This window comes from Tiliqua scincoides, chromosome 2, assembly GCF_035046505.1.
Source record: "Tiliqua scincoides isolate rTilSci1 chromosome 2, rTilSci1.hap2, whole genome shotgun sequence".
In the NCBI taxonomy this organism is placed as follows: domain Eukaryota; kingdom Metazoa; phylum Chordata; class Lepidosauria; order Squamata; family Scincidae; genus Tiliqua; species Tiliqua scincoides.
The window spans coordinates 145,746,869-145,756,792 of record NC_089822.1 but is presented as its reverse complement, the minus strand read 5'-3'; the positions used below and the strand labels follow the sequence as shown (position 1 = coordinate 145,756,792).

The 9,924-nt window shown below is 44.1% G+C and overlaps 1 pseudogene; it reads right to left on the bottom strand.

Moving 5' to 3' along the window:
* Positions 1–6,898: 6,898 nt before the first annotated feature.
* Positions 6,899–7,015, bottom strand: LOC136643372 (5S ribosomal RNA; annotated as a pseudogene).
* Positions 7,016–9,924: the final 2,909 nt, after the last annotated feature.

The window sequence follows — 9,924 nt, the reverse complement described above, 5'->3', positions numbered from 1 at the left end:
AAAGCATGGGGGGACGGGGACAGTAAAACTCAGAAATAGGAATGAAATATGCAACAGTCATGAAAAATAATAGTACAATAAAAACATAAAAACAAAATACGGCATATTACAAAACTTTGCAATTGAGGCAGGTTCACGTCAGATACCTAATCAAGGGTCTTGAGGGTCATTTAACTTGAAAGCATTTCTGAAAGGGCTGCTTCAGTTTTTAATGTAGTCCCAGCCTAGCTGACTTGTAAAATGCAGAGCACAAATCAAGCACAACCTTTGAGCAGGAACATACTTTAATCATGAATCAACAAGGCCCCTTAACAACTTACACACATCTCCTGCAGGGTAAGAGATCAATCCGAAAGTTACTAGATCCCTCCCTGCAAAGTCGATCAATAAAGTCAACCAAGCAGAACAGACACAAACCACCAAGAGTCCATCTAGAGATACAAGGTAGATTGCCCAATCTTAGTGGTCAGCAGGGGGAGGATGCATTCTTCCCTGGTTTCCCTAGCCATCAATATCTAGAGGTCTTCACAAGACACTTCTGGAATACTTTAGCACTTCTTCAGTCGATCCCAACGTTTCCGTAGGTTTAACAAAACAAAACAGAATCACACTTGGCTGATTCAGAAATTGAATCCTTGAAAACTGAATTCATGATGGAGGAAGCTAGCTCTGGTACACCATCAACACTTCACAGTGTCCTGGCCTTTGGAAGCTCAGACATCCTGGGTATTGCCATGGGAGTTCCTAAAGCCTCCTGAACTCCATGACAGCCGGTGCTACACACGTTGTTTCATAACCATCTTATCCTCGTCGCAAACAAAGTAAGCTGGGCCTTGTTAACACGTCAAATGCAAGAACACAAATCAAGCACAGCCTTTTAGCAGGAACATATTTTAATAATGAATAAACTCTGACCCCCACCCACCCAACAGCTTACCCACATCTCCCGCAAGGCAGAAGATTAACCCTTCAGTTGCCACAGGCTTCAGGTAGGTCTGGGTGGTGGTTTGCATGCATCAGTGCTTTACTATTGTACAGTTCATGAAAACAAACAAACAGAGAGAAAACCAGTACATTGTAAAGGAGACAATTCCGTTGGGGCCCTTGCAGCCCTGCCGCCATTTGCACTGCCCCTCAGCGCATGAGGCAAAGGTGGGAAAATACAGGCAGGCATTGGGCTGCCTTTTGGAACTGAGGGGTGTGGTGCAGCTGTTGCTGGGGCTGGCAGGCTGCCCAGCTTCAGTCTGCACTGATCTGGCAAGCTCCCTGCAGCAGCTCTTCCAAGCTGATGCTCCAGCTTCTGAGAAAGAGGTAACATGGAGCAGGGAGATTCACAGGTGCCCCGATGAGCAGCTGGATCATGGATTTGAACGAATATGGACTTGAATGAGAAGAGCCTCTCCTCATTCCTGCCACTGTACTGCAGAGGGCCTACAGCAGCAATTTTCAACTTTTTTCATCTCGTGGCACACTGACAAGGCATTACAATTGTCAAGGCATACCATTAGGTTTTGGACACTTGACAAGGCACACCATGCTGCCAGTGGGGGGGGGGGGCTCACATCCCCATTGGCCCTACTAGTAAATGATCTTTCCCCCAAATTCCTGTGGCACACCTGTGGACCACTTGCGGCACACTAGTGTGCCGTGGCACAGTGGTTGAAAACAGCTGGCCTACAGGGTGAGCAGGATTCTACGGCTGGATTTGAACGGCCTGATTCTGAACAATTTAGACCTTTCCAGCACTGGCATAGCTGTGCCAGCGGGGTATGTGCTGCACCCTGCAGTTGGGGGGCAGCTATGGAGGCCTCCTCAAGGTAGGGCAATGTTTGCAAGGCTTCCTGGTTAGAAGATACGATATCAAGGGAATAAGGGAACAGGTTAAGGAGGCTGCCTGTCTCTGCAAGAGGATAAACAGGCCTGCTTGTAACGGCTCATTGGAGTGAGGCCACCTCTTAACTTTTGCAAAGAAAAGCAAATCAAAATCAGAAAAATCAGATCATGCAGCTCCCTCCTGCAGGGTGACACATTGCAACCTGCCCTCAGGTCAATCAGGCAGGCAGGCTGGCAGGTAGCCGCTGGGTCTTAGAACCTGCCAACTACCAACAGTGCTATGTCATTTTAATATAGGGACCTGAGGACCTGCATTTTTTTTTATATCAGTGGGGAGTCCCAGAATTATAGTCAGACATCCCCCTAAGTTTTATCTCTGACTTATCTGCAGGTCATAGAAATTCCGTGATTTTTGGCTCAAAGCCTGCCCTCGACTTATCTGTGAGATCGACTTGTGCTCGGGTGCCTGCTGCTAACTTCCTTCCTCACCCATGCAGCTTGGCCAGTGAAGTACTTGCTGCATCTGGGGGGGAGGGGCAGTCCCAGAGGCCTCCTCAGAGTAGGATAGCATTTGTTACTTTTGTCTGACTTTAGTGACAATTTCATTAATGTTCTAGTATTATTAGAGAAGGAGCCACAATCTCCACATTATGCATGATATTATTAATTTCTTTTTTTTTCTAAACTAAAAAGTTCCAAATCCTCCAATCTTTCATTCTTTCATATCACTAAAATAGCATTTTGTCACTTTTCCCCATCAAAGGAATACAATGCTTTCTTTGTATTTCTAAACTCTCTTTCCTTTTCTTTTGCACTTTTAAAAAAACAAAGAGTGTGTGACAATGATCTAATGTGAATCCATAAGGCTAATCAATGGAAACTAGCCTTGGAAACAAAGGAAACAACCTGAACATGGATGATATGGAAAAAGGCCTTGGGCTGTGAGTCAACTAAGGGAGAAGGTCACATATATAAAGTCATAACCCTATCAGTGGATCTTCGATCCTGTATTTCACATCAGTAGCCAGCATTCAGTAAAGGAATACTGAAACCAGTGACAGAAAGGGTGACATCAGGATGATGACATGCAGCAAATACAAATTAGGGTTGTTCGGTCTGCGAAAGCTCACACTGTTGCAAGACCTGGGAGGAAGCTAAATATTCAGTCTGAATTGCATGCAGAAGAATTCATGGCAGAACACTGGGGCTAGCATGTATCAAGTGGGCATCAACAGTGTTCAGGGAGAAAGAAGGGAACATTAGAAAATAATGCTACTACCTAGCTAATCTTAAACAAAAGTGAACTCTGTAACTTTCTCTCCCCCCCCCCCCCACCTTTCTCCAGCTAAACACAATTTTCTTCCCTGAAATCTCAAATCTAAGCAATGGGTAATTTTATATTTTGGTATACAGTATATTATAGTGAACTTGTTTGCATAAATGAGTTAACAACCAGTCACAGTAAATAACACAATCCTTGAGAGATTGGAGCAAGCATGAGGAAGTGGCAGGATCTCAAGCCACCTGAAGTCTGTGCACTTTTAGAGTTTGGCATTTCAATGGACAATAATTGAGACAATAACACAATGAACATAACAAGAAAGAATTTCGGGTTGGCGATGTGAAAAATTGTATTCTTGGGGGGTGGGAAGGGTGACATATATTTGAACCAAAAAAAGTACTTGAGAAATCCTGTGTGTGCAGTGGGAATTTGCATGATATCTTTGAACAGAAGTCCTTCTGCCCCTCATGTATCTCCTATCCTAAGTTTCTAAAGTTGTAGAATGTGAGGGACTATGTTTCAGGTGCCAGAAAAGCCCTAATGTGTATACAATACACAAAAACCCAAATACATTCAGTGAACTGGGATTGAGAAGATGACATAATATTAAATCAATATCAAGGAATGAAATAAATATATAATTATTTTTCATGCAAGAAGAAAAAAGAGTCATCATGCAAGAAGAAAAAAGAGTCATCCAAGTCACATGTCAGCATATTATAGAGGTTGTGATTGCTATCCATTAAAGAGGAAAAGTTAGTAAATAGGGGTAACAAGAATCAAGACAGAGACTAGAACACAATTTTAAAAGGTGTACAGCCCTTTGCCCAGGTATTGCTACAAACAAACACACATGATACAGGAATTGGATGATCCACTTTTAGTGAGAAGAAAGCACATCAGTGTGGCACAACGGCAGTGGTAGTGGCAGATGCAGAGTGAACACCCCAAATCCACAACTCTTGTACCCAACCCACACACCCCCTGCAAAATGCTGCTAATGCAACCTGCATCATTGTGCCTCTCGGACATGCCTCTGTTGCAAAAGAGGCTTGTGTGTACTGCAAGTTGTGGGAGGCCTCTTCACACCACAGTAGATATGTTAGAAATAATTATGAGCTGGGGGGGGAGAGAGAATCATATTCTTACCTCATATTCTTTTCTACAATCAAAACAGTTCTTCATGTTGGATTCCCAGGAAACAAAGTATGGGACATACATTGTTCTTTAGTAGCCTGCAATTAAATACAGCCCTGCCTTCTAAGGCTAAACATTGTTCTCTGAGTATAAGGGGGAAAAAACAACCAACCCTGATATTTTACTTTCAACTATCTCTTGGTTTCTATTAATATTTCCAAACATTAATTGCATATTCCTTATACGCCCAATGCTTACACCAACATTCTACAAACCATTTTTCCTCTTCAGGAAGGATAAAAGATATACTTGGGGGGGGGGGGGAATCTGTTGCCTGGCAGAAAAAATTTAATGCCCACGAACAGACTAATTATAGAACTTTATGAGAACAAAACCTGAAAGCAAAATGTTCCTTCCTTCTTTCTACAAAGCCTCTCCTTCAGAATCTGAGGTACCTGGTTCCAAAAACAGATGCAATCAGATCCGTTACTCACTCGTGCCTATAAGTTTTCCCATACCAAAAGCAACATTTGAGTGAAACTTCTAAATTCATTTGGTACTATCTATTAAACATAGGTAGACCCAAGGCAACCTAACCTTTAGTACCTAGATTAGCTGTTGCAATGCAAATAGTGATGCCGCTGCAGTTGAGGAGCACTCATTTTGTGGCCTAGCAAGCTTTATCCCACTTGTGCATTCCCCTTAGTATTGAGCAGCATTAAGATACAATTTCTGGGTTTCAGGACTGACAAAGAATCGACAGAATGCAGTGCAAGAGAAAGGAATATTAACCAAAGTGGGCCGACTGCAAAATCACACTGATTTCAAAGAAAAGGTCAAGAGTTAATCAATTAGATGTAAACATTTTTTAGCTGAAATTATGCTCAGTCGATACAAGTGTGAGAGATTTCACAGAAATGTTGTTTTTAGCTTAATGTAAGAGTGCTATAGGAGCAGGGGCAGTCTATCCATTAGGTAAGATGATGTGGGTTGCATCAGTAGCAGATTGTGGGGGCAATGAAAGGTCTGAAGTTAGGGGTGCCCCTCACCCTGAGACTGCCACCACCATCAATTCTCTCCAGCCTGCTGTGGATGCACCCAATCCTCTTTCTGCTTGCTAAAAGTAAGCAGAAAGTGGATCACCCACTTCCTTGCCTTGCTTAAGGCACAATTTTTCCAGATAATGGAAATGCAGGACTTCTAGTTTGATTTACAGAGACCACGTAAACAAAAATGCTCATTCTTTTGCACAGCCCCGTTGAATCAAACCAGAAATCCTGAACTTTTGCAATAGACGAAACCACGCCACTGTTAAGTGGCTGCTTTTTTTCTTTCCTTGTAGCTGTGCAGAGGTGGCACAACCAAGGTGGCACTGGGTGACATTCCAAGTTGCACCACTGCTGTGCGACAATTCTAGACAGTTTCTTCTGTTTGTGCCTGTTCTTGCATAAGACTTTGCACAAGTTCTTCTGAAGACCCTATTATGGCTCACTAGTGTTATCTATCTAAAGATCAGATAGTTGCTAATTGCCCTGCAAGGTGCTGAGCTCCTGCAGTTTGGAAGGAAGTACAGGAAGGAAGAGCTGCTTTGGACATCACTTGGGCTTGGGCTTGGGCTTGAGCTGGAAGTTTGCCCTCACTCTAAGGAACCAGTTTGGCTTTAAGATAAGCATCAGAGGCCTTGACTGTAAGATAAGCATCATTAGCAAAGATCCAGTTGGTACCAGGAACTGGACCTTTCCAGTGATGTTTGCACAGTTGTGAAATGTCTTCCTTGGGAACATCCAACGAACTCTCTACTTCTTGTTTTTAGCCAGCATTTGAAAACACTTTTATTCTGGAAGGCTTTCTTTAAGGCTTTACGTCAGGAGACAGAGGCCTGCCTGTTGAGCGGAAGTAAAAGTTCCTTTATGAATGTGATGGCATATTTCCCTAAAACTCATTGCACAAATTTGTGAGCCTTTCTTTTACAATACAGGATAATTACGTAATACCCCAAAAGTCAAGCCAGTCTGGAGAAAAAATAAAGCATCATTACCAGCTCCCTGTGGTGTAAATCATATACAGTACTTGTTTTTAATCAGGTCCAAAAATGTGTGGGAGCTGACTAGCAGGCAAGAGAAAAAAAAATGGAGGCATCCTTACTGCTGCAGTGATGATTTTCTTAGTAGGGCAAGACATTTTGTACTCATCTTATTTATGATAGGGAAGAAAAGGGAAGGCTGGTTGGTTAAAAAAAAAAAGATAAAATCATAAAGAATTTTGTTGCTGTAACAAATGAAAAAAATTGCTATTCTAAAGCAAGTAATAAGGAACACCTTAATCCTGATTCAAGAACAGCTGGAAGTCTGACTTCCACAGCTGATAGAATTTGTACTTTGCGGTGCCAGGTACAGCCTGATTATGACAGCTCCATAGAGTCAACATGGGTAATATGCATATCGGCTGCAGCAGAAGCCAGTGTGTTGGAGTGGAATGGGACCTCATCAGAAAGTGGCAGATGAGACCATGGCACAGACAAAAGAGCAGGCACGGGATACAACCTGGGGAGAAGGCTGATGAGGAAAAGCAGAGTGCAGACAGAGGGCAGAGCAATCACCACTCACCTCTGGTTGGCAACCTTCAGTCTTGAAAGACTATGGTATAAGACTATAGCACCAGGTATTCCCAGGCGGTTTCCCATCCAAGTACTAACCAGGCCTGACCCTGCTTAGCTTCTGAGATCAGAAGAGATCAGGCATGTGCAGGGTAACAGTTGCTGCCACTCTGCCTGCTGCCTTTTCTCTTGAAATCTCCCCACCTTGCTCTAAAGATGTTTGAAGGCTTCTCACATGTGAAGACAGAGGCCTGATGACTTCACATGCAGTCTACTGTGGTGCACACATTCTCCATTTCTGTAATCACACCTGCCTTTTACAGCTTGGCTACGATTCCTTATTGTCTCTCCTTTGTACCTGTCACAAATTATCAATTTACCCCCAGACTGCTCTTCGGAGGCAATTGGCTGTCAGTGAGGACAGCAGTGACATGGAGACATGTTTGGACAAATGTCATTTAGATTAGAGTTTATTGGGTTTTGCACATTCCTCTCAGCTATTTGGACAGAAGAACCTCCTCCTATCCTCATATCTTGTCTTAATTCCAGTGCCATTTCTGACCTTTGCTGATTCAGTATCTTCTAGTTTCTGTCTGTTTCATCTGGCTTTACTGAAGACATGAACAATCATATCCCACAGCTATGTTCCAATCTATTTTTCCCCTTTTCAGTTGATATGCAAAACAGTTCTGTGGTAGTCATCAAACACCATTTGAAACTAAATCTCCAGAAAGTGAGCAATACAGGCATACACTGGACATGTTGAGCATTTCAAATGAGCCCCATGACATGAAGCTGCTTTTAACAGGCAATTTCACCTCATGAAAATGCAAACACAGACAATGTCACATGCAATGAGAGCTCATAGTGAGGGTGAGAATCAGAATGAGAAAAGGACAGATTGCATTTGTTTATTCAGGTCCCATAATGCTAATGCAACACCATTGTAAAAGCCACTGGAGTGGATATAGCCAATGTATGGGTTTAAAAAGCCAGGAACAGCACATAGCAACACTGCATGCTGGTTCAGCCTGCAACCTCATTGCATAATAATTTATGCCCTGCTGTTATTTTCAGTGGAGCTTTGGCATGTTGGCCTTACTAGTACTTGGATCCTTCAAATGTGGTTTAAATAAAAGTTAACATGAATGATATACAGCGTGCTGATTTCTGGGATGAATTGGAGAGCCACTAAACCATTTTGCCTTTGGTTCTTTCTGGTTGGTTGGCAACCTTCGGTCTCGAAAGACTATGGTATAAGCCTACAGCACCCGGTATTCCCAGGCAGTCTCCCATTCAAGTACTACCCAGGCCTGACCCTGCTTAGCTTCCAAGATCAGACAAGATCTATATGAATTGAAATGTCATACTGTACCCTAATGGAGAATCTGTACCACATTGGGCTAAACTTCCTGAATCTGACCAGCAGCTGTTTTCTGACATTAAAAACCAAAATAAATACCATGATATTAAATTTATTTTTAAAGAACGAATAAGTATAAATAGGGATGGGCAGCCCAATCCTGAGCTGCCCGGAGCTCCCAGGCTAGGCGGCTCTGTGGAGGGCTGCTGCCAGATCCTGCGCCTCCCGCACTACCGCGGGAGGCACCTTGGGAGAAGGGGAAGTTTGTCTTTGTCCCCTTCCCCCGAGTAAGGGAAGCAGCCCCGCAATGAGGCTACTCTCTTTAGTGCCGACCAAAAGGTCAGCGCTAAAGTAAAGGCGCTCATGTAGGGCGTGCAGCCCTGCACGAGCGCCTGGGATCCTGCGGAGTTCAGCTCCGCGGATCCACTTCTCCCCCTGACACACCTCCCGCCGGCCTCCCCCCTCCCCGGAACGCCTCCCCCATGCCACCGGCCATGCCCCTGCCTCCCATTCCGCAGCCCGGCAGTCCGGGCAACCGCCAAGTCGCGGAACCCGGGCCACTCCACGCGTTAGCCCAGCTCCGGCTGGTGCTGGGCTAGCTCCAGCGGGAGCCCGGCAGTGGGCCCTGCAAACATGCCTTATGGCATGTTTGTCTATGTGGTCCGCGGCACGGAGCCGTGCCGCGGACCTCAGGATTGGGCTCTGAGTCATTCTACAGAAGTACAAAATATTTAAAATCAAGTTTGAAAATGTGATAAGGACAAGGTGACCAGATGTCATAACCGCAGTAGAGGACTAGGCATCCCAAAATGTAGGACATCCAAGGAAAATGCAGGACAAGGCAAAGTAAAAGCTAAAAACCACTCATATATTTTCATGTTGTTAAACACTATATTACTTTTTTTATTAAACTTAAAACTATATTACATATAATTTATTAATTACAAGAAGGCTCTGTGCAGCCTGCTCACAGGGAAAAGGAGGACATTTAAGTTCTTTTCTAGGGCACAAGGCTGAAAAAGAGGACATGACCTGGAAAAAGAGGGTGTCTGGTCACCCTGGTTTCCACATGTAAGCCTAGCCCTGTTCAGCGCAAGGGAAAGAGTACTCCGGAACTAGTTCTAAGCAGTGTAATTTAGCAGCTTGAGTGATGAGTGTGGATGTGGGAAGAACAGGTGCAAAAAATAAATCACTCTCTTGGGCAGCAAGTTCACTAGATTGTCTTCGGCAAGTTACAGTTTCTTAGCCTAACCTTCATAGGCTGCAATCCTAACCATCCTTTCCTGAGAGTAAACCCCACTGAACACAAAAAAGGACTTACTTTACTGAGTAGACCTGGTTAGGACTGTGCCCTTAGAGTTCTTGTGGAGATAAAATTTATTCCTTCTATCCTTGGAGGAGTGGGAAAATGGGACTTGCTGGGTCTGGCCTTAACATTGACCTTAATTAGTGTGATTCTGCATTTGTGCATCAGACGGGGCCCAACACCCCAGCCCTTGAACAGCATCCAAAGGCCTTGCCATCACCCTCTGCCTTTGGCTGGGAAGGAGAGCAATAACAGCAAAAGAAGATCCACCAGCTCTGACCTGGTTGAACTTGCCCCTTGAACTGCAATTTTCTGATGGTGATATTTTTGGCCCCAGCCCAGCCTGTGGGGTGGTTCACCAGCAGGTCACCACTGAAGGGACAACACCAAAGGATATCACCCAATTC